This window comes from Macrobrachium rosenbergii, chromosome 11 (assembly GCF_040412425.1).
Source record: "Macrobrachium rosenbergii isolate ZJJX-2024 chromosome 11, ASM4041242v1, whole genome shotgun sequence".
In the NCBI taxonomy this organism is placed as follows: Eukaryota; Metazoa; Arthropoda; class Malacostraca; order Decapoda; family Palaemonidae; genus Macrobrachium; species Macrobrachium rosenbergii.
In genome coordinates, this window is record NC_089751.1 from 11,347,789 (window position 1) to 11,366,948 (window position 19,160).

The 19,160-nt window shown below is 37.0% G+C and overlaps 1 protein-coding gene across 1 annotated transcript in view; it reads left to right on the forward strand.

Moving 5' to 3' along the window:
* Positions 1 to 19,160, forward strand: part of Rab35 (RAS oncogene family member Rab35) — a 61,607-nt gene that overhangs the window by 19,031 nt on the left and 23,416 nt on the right. The gene's annotated exons all lie outside the window — the stretch shown is intronic.

Here is a 19,160-nt window from a genome sequence, read left to right on the forward strand (position 1 = left end):
TGCCTAGGTTTTCCTCGTTCTTCATCGCTTCGATTAAAAAAGCTTCGTTTAAGAGCGCTTTCGTCTCTCCATGGCTTTTGCACTAGATAGTGACAAATACTATCCCGTTGGAAGTTAACGTTTACGCAGTTTAAATCAATGGCCTACAAGGAAAATAGTTCAGTGACATAAATAAAACGTTTGGGCCGCAAAGGTGGTAGAGAACGCTCGCAACAGTTTACGCGTATCCTTTCTCTCTTGTTTTGTTAACGAAGTTTGTCAAGTACTGGTCATCTTTTATCATTCTGCTTCAGCACTATTTGCAAAGTGGAAAATAACTGCAGTTGTTAAGTTCGACGAATGCATTACACAAACATACACGCATTTAAGTAGGCCATATATGTGTGTGTATATTATATATATATATATATATATATATATATATATATATATATATATATATATATATATATATGTATGTATGTATGTATATATATACATATATATATACTGTATATATATATATTTATATATATATTATATAATATATATACGTATATATATATACTGTATATACATATACGTCATTTGTATTTATATTTAATTTTAATGGCCATCTTGTCGTATTTTTTTAACTAATAATGCAAAAGTCTCTATCGATATCCAGGAAATTTAGTTAGATATTTCTTTACACGAAAATGAATTAATCACAAGCACAACAATGCCGAAACTATAGAGAAGAAAGAATGCAGGCCGCTGAAATGCCTGATTACCTACGTCAGTTCCGGATAGGATTACAGCCGGGCAACATAAACAGATCCCAAAACATCAGTGAAATGAATGCACCTTCTTCTCCTGCGTACATCTTTCCCCTGTCTCGGTCTCTCTCGTTTTTCTAATCCTCGGCGGATTCCGAAGAATCAGATTTAAAGGTTGGAGGCCGAGTCGGGAAGTGGATGTTTAAAGGTCACTGCCGTTCGAGTCTGAAACCGACTGAAGATCAAAAGGTCAAAATGCGCCATTTCAGGAGGCGGAGCCGCTCTCGAAATTTCAGCATTCTTTCCATTTAAGTTCCTGATAAGACCCTCGTCTCTCATTTAAGGCAGGGCCCACATACACACGTGTGTCGTCATGAGCTAGGTGTAACCGTTGTTGCGGGCAGGTGTCTCAGACAGTACCAAAAGTGAGCCCATTTATGCAACGGGAGATTTTGATCCAGTGACGCAGAGCTGCGTAATGCACACTTGAATGTTGCATAACTTGTTGATTGCTAGTCTTTCTTTTCGGTGCGTTTCGCCTTAGAATTAAAAAGAAAGGTAATTACTCTACAAAATACGCATGAAGGTTAAAAAATGAACCGCAGTCTAAAACTTCATAACTCTTGCGCGACTGAACGTAGTTTCAGTTTCTGGCGTTGTTGTTGTTGTTGTTGTTGTTGTTGTTGTTGTTGTTGTTGTCACCAGTTACTGGATTACTCGTTTATCTTTTAGTCTCTCACGCCAAGCAAACGTGTTTCATTTCAAAGCTCATAACAGGAAGAAATCTAAATATGTAAAAGATAAACTAAATTTCTTTGTTATTTGTCTTCTTTTGACAAAAGTTCACTTTGTTCATTCTCAGCCTAAACTGGGATAAAACAACAAAGGTCAAAGGCGTGTAAAAATGACAGAGCTGTGATTAATCTTTCCTCAGAAAGACTTTTTATGAAGCAGAACATAGCAAATCTAGGAGTTACGAGAGGCTTCTTAAGAAAAAAAAATGTAGAATAAAAATGGATGACATGAATACTAAGCCGTGCTCTTGCAGATTTATAATTCTTAATAAATGTTTATTTTGCTTTTTTTGCCTTTCCTCCTCCTCTTATTCTCGTCGAGCCTGGGCTAGATAAAAACAGCACAGTACGCTGCACACCCTATCGCTGCTTTTAAAAAAGAATGTATTGGAAAGGAGTAATGTCTGGAGAATTATTCGCCTTTTTGCAAAAGATTAAGACAAAGGTATTTAGGCGAATAAATCACGTTCTGCGGTTATTCACGAGAAACGTTAAACCGAAACATGATCAGAGTAGTATTGTCCATGAAGGACGTTGGCATCCTGCTCTCTCTCTCTCTCTCTCTCTCTCTCTCTCTCTCTCTCTCTCTCTCTCTTCAGGGTCAAACTCTTTATTTATTTATGTACTCATTTATGTATTTACAGTGGATGTGCGTATGCTCATATGTGTTGGTGGTAGGTTTACTAACCCTTTCATTAGGTTTTCGTGAAAGTCCGTTCAGGATTTTCCTTGCATTTTTATATAAATTTCCGTTTTGCTTGTATCCCAATGACCTATAATTCTTTTCTGACGCTTTTTTCCATTCCTTATCATTAATTTCCGGTACATTTAGGGAACATCGTTCTGAGAGACCATTGTGAAATCAGATAACAGTCACAGCCTGTTTCTCGTCTTCAGTACTTCCTTCAGTAATAATTGCCTTTGGAGTCATAATTTACAAAACATCATACACTTTCTAACCTTTGTTTCCGCATGTACCACGTCACTCTTTATCAGTTTCCAGTGAGGTAATAGTAGTTAGTGAGGCTTAGATTTTACATTCCTGTCGACCAGAGGCACTGGGAAAGATTACGACCTTAGGCAGGGTACCCTTGCTGTCAAAATAAATTACAGTTTTATCTATACACATTCCACTCGTAGTGAATGACTACAAATGGCTCGGGTTTTGAAGTCTATTTATATACCTCAAAATGACAAGGTACTTAACTGGAGAATAAAATAACTCGGGCTTGAGGCTCTCCTGTCAGCTGTGGTAAAATGATTATACATGTGGATATCATTCAACTCCAAGTGAAAGCGGTAGAGATAGAAAAGTTGGTATAAACCGTGGGGGTCTAAAGACTGTGCTGATTACTAATAAAATTCCTTGCGTGCTCTGAATTTTAAATATTAGTTTTAGGAAAACTGCATTTATACTTGAGAAAGAACAGATAAACTAGATGTACTTTTTAAAACATAATGTAGTTCAAACTGAAGAAAAGTAATGGCCAAGCGCAAAGCTTTTCGAAGAGTCTTAATGAGACCTAAATTAGTTCTGAACTGTGTAGAAGAATGGTTGCACTATATGCTCTGAATAAACAAACGGAAGTTAGGGACGCAATCTCCTTGGCAAATGTGAAGCGCTGCCGGACTGAAAGAAAATAAGAGAACCTTTTGTGAAGTTATTATTATGAAAAAGGATTGGTTTTGGGGAAGAATGTAGCGTCTTAGGGAGAAGATTTATAAACTGACATTGTAATGCGTGAGTTGTAAGGAAAAGAGAATAACAAACCGCGTGACATTTCAGCTTGAGCAGGAAAGTAGGTCAGAATGCATTTATTTCATAATAAATCATTTCTCATCATCCGAGAAACGCAGGAGTAGCATCAAAAGCTGTCACTGTGCGTAGACGTCTTCTAATATAATGGCTTTATAGATAGTTGACGGTCGTGAGAAAAAATTAGGAAATTATTCTCCACATATAAACCTGACTACTCTTTTAATCTAAAAAAACAATGCTAACTTGTAAGGGTTAAGGAATTCGCATCATCAGCTGTGAACACTCAGCCTTAGGAGAAATAACAAAACACTGATAAAAGCCTTTTTATACTGTTTTCAGTACCTTTAGAGATATGCTTCAAACGATTTGGTGAATGCTAGCATGTTCATATAGCTTTGTTATATATATATATATATATATATATATATATATATATATATATATATATATATATATATATATATATATATATATATATATATATATATATATATATATATATATATATATATATATTATATGTATGTGTGTATGGATATGTGTATGTGCGTGTCATTGTGTATATGTGTTTTTGCTCGTACGAGTGCTTGTTTGCGCGTGTGTGTGTGTGTGTGCGCGCACGCGCGCGTTTGCAGAGCATCCCCTTTAGTAAATTTGTCATGAATTTTTAACCAAATTTTAAATTTGGAAGCATTTTAATACATTGCAATATAACAAGAAATAAACCAAACAAAGGCTTCAAACACCCACCCGCGTATCGCTGACCCCGGAAATGACATCCACACGGGGCCGCCATTACCTTTGCAATCTGTAAAGGCTTTGGCAGGGAACAAGTGCCACGGATTTATTCTCTGTGAGAGATAGAACTCCCTTACTTGGAATGAAGCATGACCACGTGAGGCATCCTCATTTAATTGCTCTGTATTCATATATATATGCATACATATATACATATGTGTATATATATACTATATATTCTGCAGGTTACATAGCAGAATGAGTTGTACTCTAAGTCTCTAGGTTACTGATCCCCTTAATTACTGGGATGAAAAGTAGCAGTAGGGAAGGGTCTGGGCAGTGACTGTACTGTCAAAAATTTGCCCTAAATGCAACTTAGTGGAATTTGAGATCTTTGTTTATATTAGCTGCCATTTCATATTTCATTTCTCATTTCGACAATCAGAAAACTGAAAAAAGATTAACATTACCTGCATTTTGTCCAAATCTTATTTTCTAGGCAAGCAACCATGTCACAGTTGCAGAATGAAAACAGTCAAGGTCTCAGAAATTTCTCCTGAGGAAAATTAGACTAGATATTCCTGGGAATATTAAAAAACCTATCAGCAAATTTCTGTTCTAGGTTGCTCAGATTACTGGAAATGAGATCAAATAAGTAGTTAACTGCTAAATCGCAGTTAAACCCCTGCACAGAAAACTTATAGAGCATAAACTGCCTACCAGCTTATCACCTCTATCTTCGCTCACTTTTCTTCTTTTAACGCGCCTTTTTCCCATTTGTATGGGGTAAGCACGGTGCCTTCTTTTGAAGGACTTTGATTTGGCTTTGGGGTAGACCGTAGTCTCGATCGGCTGCCCTGCCTGTCATCGCTTAGACGCCGGTAGCGTATGTAGGCCTACATGTATTCTACCTGTCACCAGCGCCCTTTCTCCCAGCAGCGAGGAGTCGTTGCGCGGTTAGATCGACTGTCGAGACGTGAGAGGTGTTGCTCTCCTCTAATCTTCCGTTGCAACCAGTCTCCAAATACTCTGACCCTATTTTCTTTAACCTTTTAACAAATCTGTTCTCTTCTCAAGACTTTTTAAGAATATAAACTAGGCCTGCTCTCTCTCTCTCTCTCTCTCTCTCTCTCTCTCTCTCTCTCTCTCTCTCTCTCTCTCGTTTCCAAGTTTGTAAACAAGAGTCTACGTCACTCACAACACAAACACGCATACACACACAACACAAACACGCATACACACACAAATATCTACAAACGCGATCCTCAAAAAAAAAAAAAAAAAACTTCGTGTCTAACAAATGAAACAAGACAACGTCACGATATAAATCGATGCATAAATTGTAGCTTATGAGAATATTTGCAGAGCTTACCCAAACGCGATGCACGGATGCTGTAAAAAAACAAATTTCTTGTGATATTTTTGCCTTGATACATGTGTACTTGTTTCTTTAAAAGTAACAAATGAAACAAGACAACGTGTACGTCATTTATGGGAATAAGTAACGATGCTTGCTAAAAGAAACTAGATAAAGATTGTTGGGTCTCTCTCTTTAATCGGCGCTTTTTTACCAAACCTGCAGCATAAACTCTGATTCTGCACTTGCAAACTGGAATTTTATCTTTGTTATTAATCGTAAGTTTATCAGGTACTACTACTAAGTCGTGTACTGAGTCACTAACAGAGAGTTTTATATATTTCTTGTGATATTTTTGCCTTGATACATGGATAATTGGTTCTGCAATAATTTTATCGTTATTAATCGTAAGTTCAGGTCAATCGGACAAATTTCTTGTGATATTTTTGCTGCAATATTCTCTGTTTCTTCAGATATTCGAAGACACTAGAATTTAACGATATTTAATTGAATGGTTTTTATTTATTTTTTTCCACGCCGTATTTTTCATATTAAAAAAATTAAATGATAAGATGGTAAAAATTGCTATAAACTAAGTATACAAAATCACATCAATCTGATCTCTTTTATTTAAATGCGTCTGAGATATATTCATATCTTTTGTGGGCAGTCAGACGAAAACTCTGACTAAGAAAGGGGGATGTTTTCGCTCCCAGGACTACCATAAACATCCTACATAACTCAACTTACTTTTCACGGGTCGCGGCTGACATCAGCAAATTGGTATTCCAGTCCTCGGACCAAATAGTTCCAGGTATGTGCAAAGTCATCAGAAAGCTGACGAAGGGATAAATATTTTGCCTCACTGAAACGAAATACGTCACCTTTTTCTTTTGCCAAGTCTTGCTGAATAGTTCACCTATGATCAATACGTTGTATATTCCACAATTTATTATTGAATCAGAGCCAAACGCAACTTAAAAAAAAAAAAGCTACGCATGACATCTATCAGTGGTGTTCATGTTTATTAGCTTTGCATTTCGCGAATGACTCGTTATCTGCAGAGAGAGTCACTACTTCACATTGGCTATGATGCCAGCGAATCTTCTGTAGCAGAGATAAAAGAAACAAACAAATAAAGTTTCTGATTATTTACGAAGATGTTTTCCATTTGAAACAGTAAAATTAATCTAACTGTGTCCGGTCTAGTTATGTGTCAGAAGTGAGAAAAACAAAAGAAAAATGTGTTTTTATCAGTCTCGATTTCTCTGATCATCTGGTATATCTTCTCCTTGTGTTGTTCCCTCTCTGTTAATCGAATACGTTGGAAACAATGAAGTCTATACACGAGTAAGATTTCCTGGAGACACTACTTGCACCTTTGTATTGGTTTTGCTTTAGTTTGCTCGGGAGTAAGTCATCAAGTTCTTGGTACTTTTCTATGTCCAAATTCTTTGCTTATACCGTGTACAACCATTAATCAATAATGCTCAGCTCTGAGTTCATATATTCATTCTTGTCATACGGAAAAAAGTAAACAAGCTTGCACTCCATATTGATTTGTGCTCTTCACTGGATGCCTGACATATAATAGCCGCTTAATCTAGGAAAATACATTATCCCCACTGTAATACCGGTACTATTAGAATTCAACAAAATTAGAAACAACTTTCACTGGTGTTTTGACGGCTGGGAAAGACAAGGTTGATTTCTTAATTATGGAGATCTAATTGCCGTTGCATGAACAGCGGACATGGACGTAAAAACTATTAAAGTGCAAAAATAATAGAATCAGTTAGTATACGATGGATATGGTTCCCGAATGCCTACTTCGCAAATTAAATCAACACGCCCGCGTTGGTTTCACTTACGAACAACCTGCCTACTGCGTTCCATGGCCATGAGATTTTCCAAATACACGGCCTTGTTTATTATTTAACGCTATGGTTTTGCAAACGTCGTTTTTTGTTTTTTACGGAAGCAATTCACAAGAGCTTTAGATTAGATTCTGTTCCTGGTGTAATCCTGTGAAAGAAAATGTTGCTCTTTATCCAGCTGTTGTGGCGAATAACGGCTTTACAAGAAACGGGTATAAAATGCATGGATTTGAGTCTAGGGCTCTCTGAGAACACTAGATTTCCATGAGTCTGATATCTAGTTGCAGCCAGATTGTAACAAGCGTCTATGCTCTGGTTGCTTTTACTCTTGTTTAAACCACTTCAGGAATAAAAAGTGAGTTGTGAGGCACTCTTGCCTCATTTCTGTGACTAAGGTATTTTGCAGGCTTGTTTATCAAGAGTACGTTTTGTTTGATGAACTTTTCCTCATTTTTATAAATGAATGTTCTTTTGATTAAGATGTTTTCTTCTCTTTTAACTCTTTTTGTAATAATTTATTTTTCGTATACGCTTTGGAACAATTGTGTGACAGTGGGATAACTAAGTAATTAGGTATTATTGTCTTTTAGTTTGCATAAGATAAGGGGAAAGGAGTCTCTTCTTACAGTCGGTAAACGTCCGCTCACAGCACTGTACTCTAAAGACACATGGTATTCTATTAAAAGCTCTTGCAGTAAAGTTGCAACGTCAGAGTTTCATGTGTTCAATGACAGTAACAAGAAGCTCTCGGTAGAGAATGCCATTGTGAACCCTTTGTTTATATTTCGCCTGACTTGGTTAGTTGTCGAGATATACACGAAATACTTCATGCCGAAGACAATCTATATAATAAAATCCGAGTGGGTCTTGTTTGTCCTCCCACGGGTGACAGTAAGGGAGACATGACACAGCCACTCTTCCCCCTGCAAACCGGTTTGTCCGCCCTGGGTGGAGAGAAGGTAGGTAATGGAACGGGAGGGTAGAGGAGTCATCCACCCTCCTCCTGCAAACTTGTTTGTCCGCTCCGGGTGGGGCGGGGTAGGTAGGGGATCGGGAAGGTAGGGAAGACAGCAGCGCCGGGTTCCAGCGCGCGTAGCGCACGCCAACAACTCTCGTGTTGCGATGTTTGACCACTGAATCTACACCGCGAGCTTGCCAAGTTTCATATTTTTATGCTTTGGAGCTATTAAAAACGAGATAGTTTCCGTAGCCACCCACTAAAAGTTTTCACGAAAGTTCATCAAAAGCGGCCCATCCGTTCTCGAGACATACGTCTAATGCAAATACAAACAAGGGCGGGCAATCAACTCCTTTACCAGCAGTTAGGATGATTTAGAATTCTAGATAAAGGTATCCCGTCGACCTTCAAAGAGAGCCTCAAATAAAATGACTGACGTATTTCTAGAGATTTTCATCAAACCTGATAAATATTCGACACCTAGAGAGTTGTGTAAAACATTGAAACATTCTATATAGGACAGGAAGAATGACTTAATCCTCTCTTGTTCGTCGAGTCGTTCAGAGTCGCTTTTCATTCGAAAGAAGTTTCCGATAGTATCATATCCGCTCCGTTAAACTTTTTATATTCTCCGTCAGGAAAGGGAGTGGTCTCTCCCGTGCGAATATTCAGTACGATTGTAACTCTAGTTACGTAAGGAAACCATTGACAGTGAGGTATAAGCACTAATATATATAACTGCATGTATGTATATATAAACACACACACATGCATGCACACACGCACACATATATGTGTGTGTTTATGTATGTTTGTGTACACACATTTCATATATATATTATTTTTATTATGGAGAGAGAGAGAGAGAGAGAGAGAGAGAGAGAGAGAGAGAGAGAGAGAGAGAGAGATTGCGAATAAATAATAAACGTATGAAACGCAATTCCTGTCAAAAAAAATGCTGCATCATATAGAGCCGGATTTAGGTATAAAAGTGGTAAATACATCAATGCTTACTGTAGTCACGTGCTATTACTAACTGTGCAGTTTTTTCCTACATGGCTCAAAGGTTTCAGAAACGTCTCCCACTTTTGGCTTTAAAAATACCAAATAAAGCACACGCGATGTTGCTCGTTCCATTTGTGCAATGTAAGAAATACATTAAAAGAAATTAGAATCAGTGCGCTGTGTCCGGCATGTATTTTCCTCTTGCGTGGGCAGAAGGGATTGGGGAGGGAGCAAATGTCCTTATTTGGAGCTTTCGATATGCAGTCATGATCCTATTTCGATTTCAGTTCAGAAGCGCTGGTTTCGAAAATATCGAAGTTATTCAAAGTGGCGAAAAAAAAAGAATAAAAGAACGAGTAAGGGCGATAATTTAGCAGCCCACCGGGAGCGTGGGATTACACAATTTTACGATGAAGAAGGTGAATTCTAATAATGTTTATTTTTCTTATACCTCCTCTTTAAAAATATCTGTCCTACATATTGTGTACTTCCCTGCTTTATCTGAGTGGTTACTTTTATGTGACAATAGAATAAAATTTGTGGTTACGTGATCATTATATGCGCCCTAAAGCTGTCTTACATGAAAATTTTGATCATCCACAATGCATCTCCCTTTCATGCTGCCACTGCTGGTTCTGGGCTGTTACTAAAACATTAGCCTTTTATATGACCTCCCATACAACTGCAACTGTCGAAATCATTGTCACAAAATAGTATAAATCTGTTCGTTTTGTTTTCGGTTCATATTTTCAATTTTTATTACCTTATATTCTTTTTCAGTTTCATTATTCCATTCATTTCTCTTAAGAGCCTACAGTATTTGTCCGTATCTGTCTGTGAGCAGGAATGTGTAAATGTAACCAAGAAATGTTTTCAGGCTTAGGAAAACGTTCACTGCATGGCTCCTCTCAACAAGATGATTAACGTTCATAAAAATTAACGTCTCTGTTCTCTGTATGTTTTGCTGAATCATATATATATACACAGGTAGATACGGGAAAAGCGAAAAAGCACTGGTAGAGTAATTCGCTCTCAGTGTGATACCTTTAAGTTTATCAGATGTGGTTATCTGTCGCCATGTGAACAATCGCACGGTACTTTTTACAACCACACTTACTAATAATAATAATAATAATAATAATAATAATAATAATAATAGTAAACACAATGCGTTCACTGATCCAGTCACTGTTGAGTAGCCTTGGCGGGAAAATGCTGTCTGATGGCGCTCTGATTCATTTCATTATTTATTCTTTACTCTTGAAACTCCACCGAAGCTCAGATGAGGCGAGCGTTGTTAATTGCAAATGTCATGTCTGAGAGGTTTAAGAACCGAGATGAAGAAAAGGAGTAGAGGCAGTAAAAGCGTCGCAAATAAAATCTCAAGAGGACGATTTCAGAATAATGAAGTATGAAATGAATCGATTAATAACTTGAAAGGCAATTTGTGTAGAAAAAGCGATAACAGGATGAAATATTAGTAAAAAAGTTTTTAAACAATGAAAGTTTAAAGCTTCTAAGATAACACTTATCTGCATGTAATAAGATAATGATACCAATAATGATAAGCTAAGCTTAGTTGATCTAATATTGCATGTTAGCATCTGCCTCAGTTCTGGGGATGCAAAAGCTATTGTACAAAAAATTATCCATTTATTCATTATCTACTAAGTAAAACAACAGTAATCAGTAAATGACGTCACTAGCCATTTGAAATTATAACTTTCTTTTACATTTTGATAAATGAAACACGATGAGAAAACACTTTGCCTTTGTGTGAAAGATTCAGAAGAAATCAAGTAACGGTTTTTCTATCTAAAGATTTCCAACGCACCCCGCTGTCCTAGCAACTCCCGCTGGCCTTAGCATCAACGCCAGTTCTGTAACCAGTGAATCAGTCGTACGGTTCAAGGTCTCAGTCACCCAAACGGAGAAACAGAGAAGGAACGAGAGAGGAGAGACAGAGAGAGAGAGAGAGAGAAAGAACCGCTGATTTCGCCGTAAAGATAAGGACACTGAACAATGCCTGTTCGATATTGACATGTGGAGTTTTAGTCATGATGGTCTCTCCTATTGTTAACGAATTGGTAACGAGATAAGAGTTTGTGATCATATTTATTTTCCGATACAGCCCTCGACGTTACCACTGCGTCAGTGATGTACTTCATGACGAGATACGACTATCTTGGAACTCTATGAGCCATATGCCACGCCTACCGAAGCCGTATTAATTGACGTTCCTGAGAATGGGACTGAATGTTCTGATCATTTCCCTGTAGGAGCAGCTCAGAGTATTTTAAGTCGTATCGTCCTTCAGGGAAGCTGTTTACGACATGCATAAAGAATTGCTTAGCCCACCAGAGGGTTGGATGGATAATGTATGTTTGTGTATATGAGTACGTTTGTATAATACGCTAAGCATTCTGATAAATATATTTTTTTTATTATTCAAGCATCTAAAAGATAGCTCAAACACTCTAAATGAATAAAAAAGGAGTGTTATGGTTACAGGTATAACACCAATACTAGCATAATTGTGAGTCACACTGCCACTGGCTCAGTAATCGGCATGTTAACTTCATCAAATTTTCTTCCAAGGTTACATTCATTTGTTTTATTAATTTTGAAATATTTTAATTTACAGAAGCCTGTATATCCAAGCAAGAAAGTGTATTAGTGTTGTGTGCGTCTTCGTATGCAAAGGATGGATGATTTACTTGCCCATAAATACAAAAATGGAAAGAACAGGGGTATTTTCAGTAAGGTAAAGGAAACAAACAAGCAACCACAACTCCGGATAAACATTCCAGATTTCGTATCTTGACCAACGTCATAACAATTTAATGTTTCAGTGTCAAATTGCCCATATCACAGCCAATGAAAACGCAACCACTGGGTGGCATAAAGCCGACATATGATATAACCATGAACATCGTTGATTAGATAAACCTTTAACCAAATATAGCGTCGTATATATTATGCTCTTGCGCTGCTTCAGTCTTGATGCTCGACGCGGAGAGCCTTGCATACTCTGCCACCAAGGCTTTCTCATGACTCGTGGATTTCTAAACCGCTTAGAGCCTTGAGAAAAGGGAGAGTTTCATACAGCACGGGTGAAAAAAAAGAGTAAAAATCGCGGGGCCATTAAGCAGGAAAGATAACGGCGTTATTTCGCTACATATCGCCTTTCCGGATAACTGCAGATAACATGAAAGTTGTTTATAACAGAAGGACAGAAGAGCCTTCATTGTTTTGCCCCCTCTAGCTGAACAATGTTGTTAAAGTGTGTTACTTTGTGGGGATTTAGGTATGAAAGCGAACATAACTTTTACTCCATCCATGACCAGTCCAGTTATTAATTTACACATGGACTCACTCATATATACTGTATATATATATATATATATATATATATATATATATATATATATATATATATATATATATATATATATGTTTGAGTGTGTGGGCACAGTGTCTTTGATGGCAAATCTTTGTTCTTATTTATCCATAACCTAGAGGTTCAAATAAAGGCATACCGCCTTGACCTATGAAGTAAACCCAGAAATTAAATCAAACATTAACGAGTCAGTGACAAAGATAATCTAGAACTCAGCTACCTCTCGCTCTTCGTTAACTCGGTGAGTCAATTCGGATCAATTATGTGCAGTCAAAGACTGAAGTGAAGGCTGCATCTGCGACAAGCCATCTCATTCCTTAAACTTATTCGCTCATTGACTGTTCACGCCTGATACTACCTTGCGTGATAGAGAGAGAGAGAGAGAGAGAGAGAGAGAGAGAGAGAGAGACTCGGCACTCTCTCCTCTCCTTTGGCCTTCTCGGTTTTCATTCGTGACTTTGCTCGAGGAATGCACTTGCCAGCTGATTTACTGGAACTTTTCACAGTCCTTCGCGCCTTCCTTTTTTTGTTGCATTGATAGCATGGAGCCATTCCTGTCGGATGTCTACTTAATTTGAAAATTCTGACGTTCAGACAACGATGTTTTCAAGGAAGATTTACTCGAAGTCGAAAGAAGACTAGTTGAAAAAAAAAAAGTGAATGACGTCATGATTCTCCATCCATGACTAAACATCCGGCAGGGGGATTTTCCGTATCTGCCCTTTACTGGGAACAAAATACTCTCCAGAGTAGAGAGAGATATTTATTCCATTCCCTGTACATATCTCTATCCGAGAGAGAGAGAGAGAGAGAGAGAGAGAGAGAGAGAGAGAGAGAGAGAGGTAATTAGAATTCCGTGATCACAGAGCGAGTAGATGGATGTAGCTATTGGACTGGTATCCAACAACTAACATGCACATCACGCTCCAAAAGAATAAGCAGCTATCAAACTATCATACTCTCTCTCTCACACACATGTACACACACACACACACACACTACAATGAGATAATACGGTTCTATGTAAAAGGTTTTATTTTCATGACCTTTTCTCTCAACTCTGAGCTATTCGCAAATATTACATCAGACCAAATTTTGTCATTCGTCTTCTGCCTCTCTTGTGCGCCATGCACCGAGACAAGGCTCACAAATAAATGACGCAAGAGAGGCACGCACCTTACGTACCATACACACTCGCCCGTGACCAGTATGCAAAAGACGAGAACTTCGCCTCTTGTAAAGAAAACCGAGCGACTTCCTGAGAGAGAGAGAGAGAGAGAGAGAGAGATATCGCACAGCTGAGGTTGGAAGACAAGAGTTGATTCATTCACTGCTTACATTATCTTTTCGGAGAACGCCACCGCAGGCTGAATTCCCCCCGTCTGAAGACGCCGATGATTAAGCCTACTGTGATCATTCTCTATCTATCTATCTATCTTTTGCCCCTTTATAAAATCTTATAAAATTTGCCATAGATATCGTAATTTTCTTGTATGATTATTCATATACATACACAGTCAATCGAGAAATTAATACGTAGCTAATCAAAATCAAAAGTGAAAACCGCAGTAACCTTCTGAGGTTTCGCTGAAGTTTTCTTAATACTCTGCAACTGGAGGTTTTATTTTCAGTTTTCTTTTCTTTCCTCAATTTTATGTCTCCATTTATATGCGATGACCAAGCGCTGAATATTTTTCAAATTTTCGCTAGTTTGGTAACTACAGTATATATTGATGTTGCCTCATTCTGCATTAACTGTGACATATTTTACTCTAGACTGACCCACTTCAAATGCCTAGCAACTTATAAAGGAGAGAGAGAGAGAGAGAGAGAGAGAGAGAGAGAGAGAGAGAGAGAGAGAGAGAGATGGGGTAGAGTGACACAGGTCATGTAAATGCAGCAATAAGACTTGAAATTTCTTTGTTTCCAAATTTCTCCTTGTAACTACGGATGCGTTGTACCAACCGAGTGACGAATCTTCCGAAGTCCCGCTTCTCTATTTGCGCCCGATTACTCAGACATGAAACGTCACGAGCTGTGTCTTAAAACTCATCATGGCGATTCGGCGCGCTTCAAACCACAGAAGCAACTAACTGCATATTTTGCTAATCCGATCTTCCATAGGGCCGCGAGCGTCTATCGACTCCCGAGCAAGATATTTGTTAGTTTGTGTGTACAGGCCATATTCTTTTCAAACATATACGGCATTTTATACTATGAAACGATCGTTGTTTCTGCTGTGTAAATGACAGTTTTTTTTCAGACTTTGAGACTAGTCCTACAATAAGAGAGTATTACAAAGAATGCTTAGTACTACAAGGGCGAACCCTAACCACATAGGACTGCAAAGTCGATGTGGCTGACATTGCTAAAAAAGAATCATAACTGTCGAGTCTTCTATTGGGCATCGTCACCTTTTTTTCCAGCCTTTCACCATTTCTGATTGCAGCTGGAAGTAAACGGACCATATCCAAGAAAGGTCCGTCACGATATGGAATTGTGTTGCAAACAACGCATTCATGGCCTTCACATAAAACTCAACTCTTCCAGAGTAAGCTGTATCTCCCGGATTTCCTTTGCCTTTTTTTTTTAGACACTTTTTCTAATAACTTTGAGAAGCACGTTTCTTTCTCCATTATCAAGATGTTTTGCATCGTATTGTATGCATTGTAGAGCTTACACAATTTTCTGAGACGTAACCGAACAGCGACATTTCATAAGACATAGTTCTCATCAGAATTATATCAGATTTGAAATAGTTGAAAAGAGCTTTTGGAGGGCATAGTTCTGTTTATCTTTCAAGATAATGTCTGCCATGAGACTCTGTTATTCGGTGCATCAGCGCAGGAGGACAACGAGAAAGATGCAAGCCTCTCTTGTGCCCAAAACTACAATTAGATTTAACTAGAGAACGTTCACGCCCGTCCTTTGAGTTCACAGTAGGCAGCCAAAATACCTAAACTGGCAAACATCATGGGGAGTTGACCTAGTCACATTAGTTGGCAGAGGAGACGGAGAAAGAGAAAGCTTTTGTAATGATCTTATCTGTTTAGTACCTCGTGTGATTAAACTCATGCGATTCGGATACACATAATTTATTGTGCATACGGAACACCAATACATTTTTTCTTCCTCTCAACACTACTAAATATATGGACGTAAGTATGAATGTATTTTTCTTCAGGTAATATCTCTTCCATACATGACTGGAAAAAATTGTACACTTTCAGATCTGAAGCTATTTTGTATCAGTAGGATTTGCTCTTATGCTTATGAATTGCAAGTACGTTATGTAATTGAATGACTCTTTTGTGACAGCGCATAAAATGGCAATAATTGCAAACAAATATTGTGAATCAATAAAACTTTATTCATAGAACATTATGGTTAAAGATAAATCCTTCACAGAAATAGTTATGATTTGTATTCACGATATTTTGTATTTGCATGTGTTCGTTTATATTCTTAGAACGAGACATATATACAAAATCGTTATCCTCATTGAAAAGTTATGAATTTTAAAATCTAATTAAACAGTCTGTTGTCTAATTGCCTTCAAGTGCAACCTTCCAAGATATAAAAATCTTATAAAAGATAATGAAAATACAGTTTTCCTGAAAAAAATCAACAGTAAAGTTTTGCTCATACATTATCTCTAAAAAATATTCAGTACTAAAGCATAAAGTTTCAAGATGCTTTCTCAGATGGATGAGGCTTTGGGAGAGAGAACCTAATTCAGTAGACGCAGCCATAATATAAAGCAGAGACAAAATTACTATTTTTTTATAGAAATATTCTAAAAAGTTTTCAATATGTTTAACAAATTTGAAAATTTGAGTATGCATTCGTAAATATTTTCAAATGTCCTATGATAAAGTACAGTATATTAATTTCTGGTGTTGTTTCAGATATCTGGGAGTTTAAGTAAGAAACTTCAGCAACAGAAATATAGAATAACATGTGCAGAATTAGACAACATATTTGAAAATTATGGAATTAGTTTCAACTGCCTTACACAAAATTTCCCTATAGAAATTTTCTTAGAAAATATGTTCTTTAATGATAATGTCCTTACCATTTTCCTGATATAAATTACTGTTTGTGGGAAAATTACGAAGATGTACGCATTTTCAAATAAAGTGAGGAGAAAATACTCTTTCCAACTTCAGCAAATTGACATCACGTAATGAATATGCCTTGTGCAAACCGTCCCCTCCTTACTCCAAACAAATTCGGTCTCCTTAAGCTGTCCAATCTCACATTCTTGGTTTGTTTATCTTGCCCCAGTACACTTGTCAGTCACGGCAGGCGTTTAAAAATAATTAAGTCTAGGGCTCCCTGGACGTTCACAGAAAGAGACGGGAAGTCCGTAATTCGCAAGGTGCAAGAAAATTTGAGTGGTCGGACGTATGATTCATGAGTTCACTTGCATTCATAACTGACGTAGAAAGGAAAGGTCTGATTTTAAAGCTCATTAAAAACAAGTCTTATTAACCGGATGCAAGATAAAATTGCCACTTTGGCTTCTTGACAGGAACTCTAACCCAGTTTAGCCAAAATCCTGTTTCCTTCCTAGACCATTTCATTTTCACCAAAAAATTATTGAGTGGCACATCAAATGAAAGTTCTTTGTACAGTATGTATAATACTGTGAGAGTTTTTACGTAGTTTTTTCCTTTAAATATCATTACTTAGTGGTCAAAATCTCTATTTTTTTTTTTTACTTTTTAGATAAAGTATGTTTATGATAATTAGGTAACTTACATTTATACCGGGTACTAAACTATTATCATTATTATTAGATGGACTAGCGGAACTCAAATGACAATATAATACCTCAGAAAGAATCCATGGATGTCCGCTTATGGAGAGAATTTAAGGATACAGTATTTGCCCTTCCATGGTTACGAGTCTTCTGACGTTCTCGTTTCTTAGTTTATTTCACTCACTGCTGGCTATTTAGGAGCCATTATGACCTGTTGCCGCTCCCACCAAACTCTTAAGGACAATCGAAGCTCCAGTAATAGTTGCATTTCTGAGCCAATGGCATTTGATATTCATTAGCGATACCCATCCAGGTACTGACCGGGCCCAGTATGCCTTAACCTTCCCTAATATATTTGGTGCCTGAATGTATATCATAACAGTTTCATTTTAATGAAAACTATCATGATATATATTTTTTCATTTGGCTTTGAGTAAGTTCTTGCTTTTAGTTTTTAGCTGAGGAAAATGGAAATCACAAAAACTCAGCAAGGAAACTTTCCAAGATGTTTTATTTGCATCCTTTTACTTGTTATACGAATAAATACAATATAGTTATATATATATAAATGCAATGAATACTGTAGCTTTATTCATCCGCTGAGGCGACTGGATTAGACTGAAGGGGTGTTGATGGCGGTGATTGCGCCTGAAATAAGTTTTATTTTTGGCCACATTAAAGCAGCCTGGATGATGCTAAACATCTGTAAGTAAGATATCTCCCTTGATAAAGAATTCGAAAGCCTCTTCCTGATTTGTTCACTACGCAAATCTCCGTATATTAAACAAGAAAAAGGAGAAATCAGCGCTTGACAACAAAGAAACCAGGTTTGGTTATAGCTAGAAATAACTTTTTATTATTCTCTCATTAAAGCTTAATGATAAGTGTTATTTCAGATAAACTTTACAAATACATATAAACGATGAAAAGCGAAGAAATCCTCTTCCTATTTATCCAATTATGAAGCTTTCTATCTGTTGTTTTATTTATGGGCTTTAATGTATCCCATAACCTGATTATTATTATTATTATTATTATTATTATTATTATTATTATTATTATTATTATTACTTAGGACAAGTCAAAAGAGACACCACCTTACTAGGCAAACTTTCAAAAGATAAAATGCCCATAAGCATATAAAATTGGAAACATAACAGAACAGAGTAATATGCAGATGAAAAATAACGATATAGAAAGCAAAATGAGAAGTTCATATGCATGCATAAATAATAACACAGATGACATTTCTGGAGGGAATCTCCATCTTGGAATAGTTGTCAATAAATACCATCACATGCATTTGTTTGTGGTTACTAAAAATGTCGTTGCTATGTCTAGGTTATTCACTTCGCCTCACATGCATAATGTAAATTGGTCTAATAGTTAATGCATTAGACACAAGGTCATATTTTCATAATGTTTTTTTTTTTTCTTACACGCAAAGCGATACATTCTACCAATATTTTGAAATTCATAGGTTTCAGTAAGTTTTCTCAGATGTGGAAACCAATAGTCTAGAGCTTGCCGTTCAAGATCAACGAGGATATTTCCCATGTCTAAGAATTTAGTGGAAATGGTAGGATAGATTCTTATTACTTCCATTAAGGACATTATCTCCATAACCTATATTGTTACGAAACTTTATTAATTTTTTTTTATTGTGAGACCCAGTTCGATGCATAGATTACGAATGGATTACGTAACGAACTACTGGAATTATGTCCACGTGTTATATCCAGTCATTTTGAAGAAAATTCGATGCGAAAG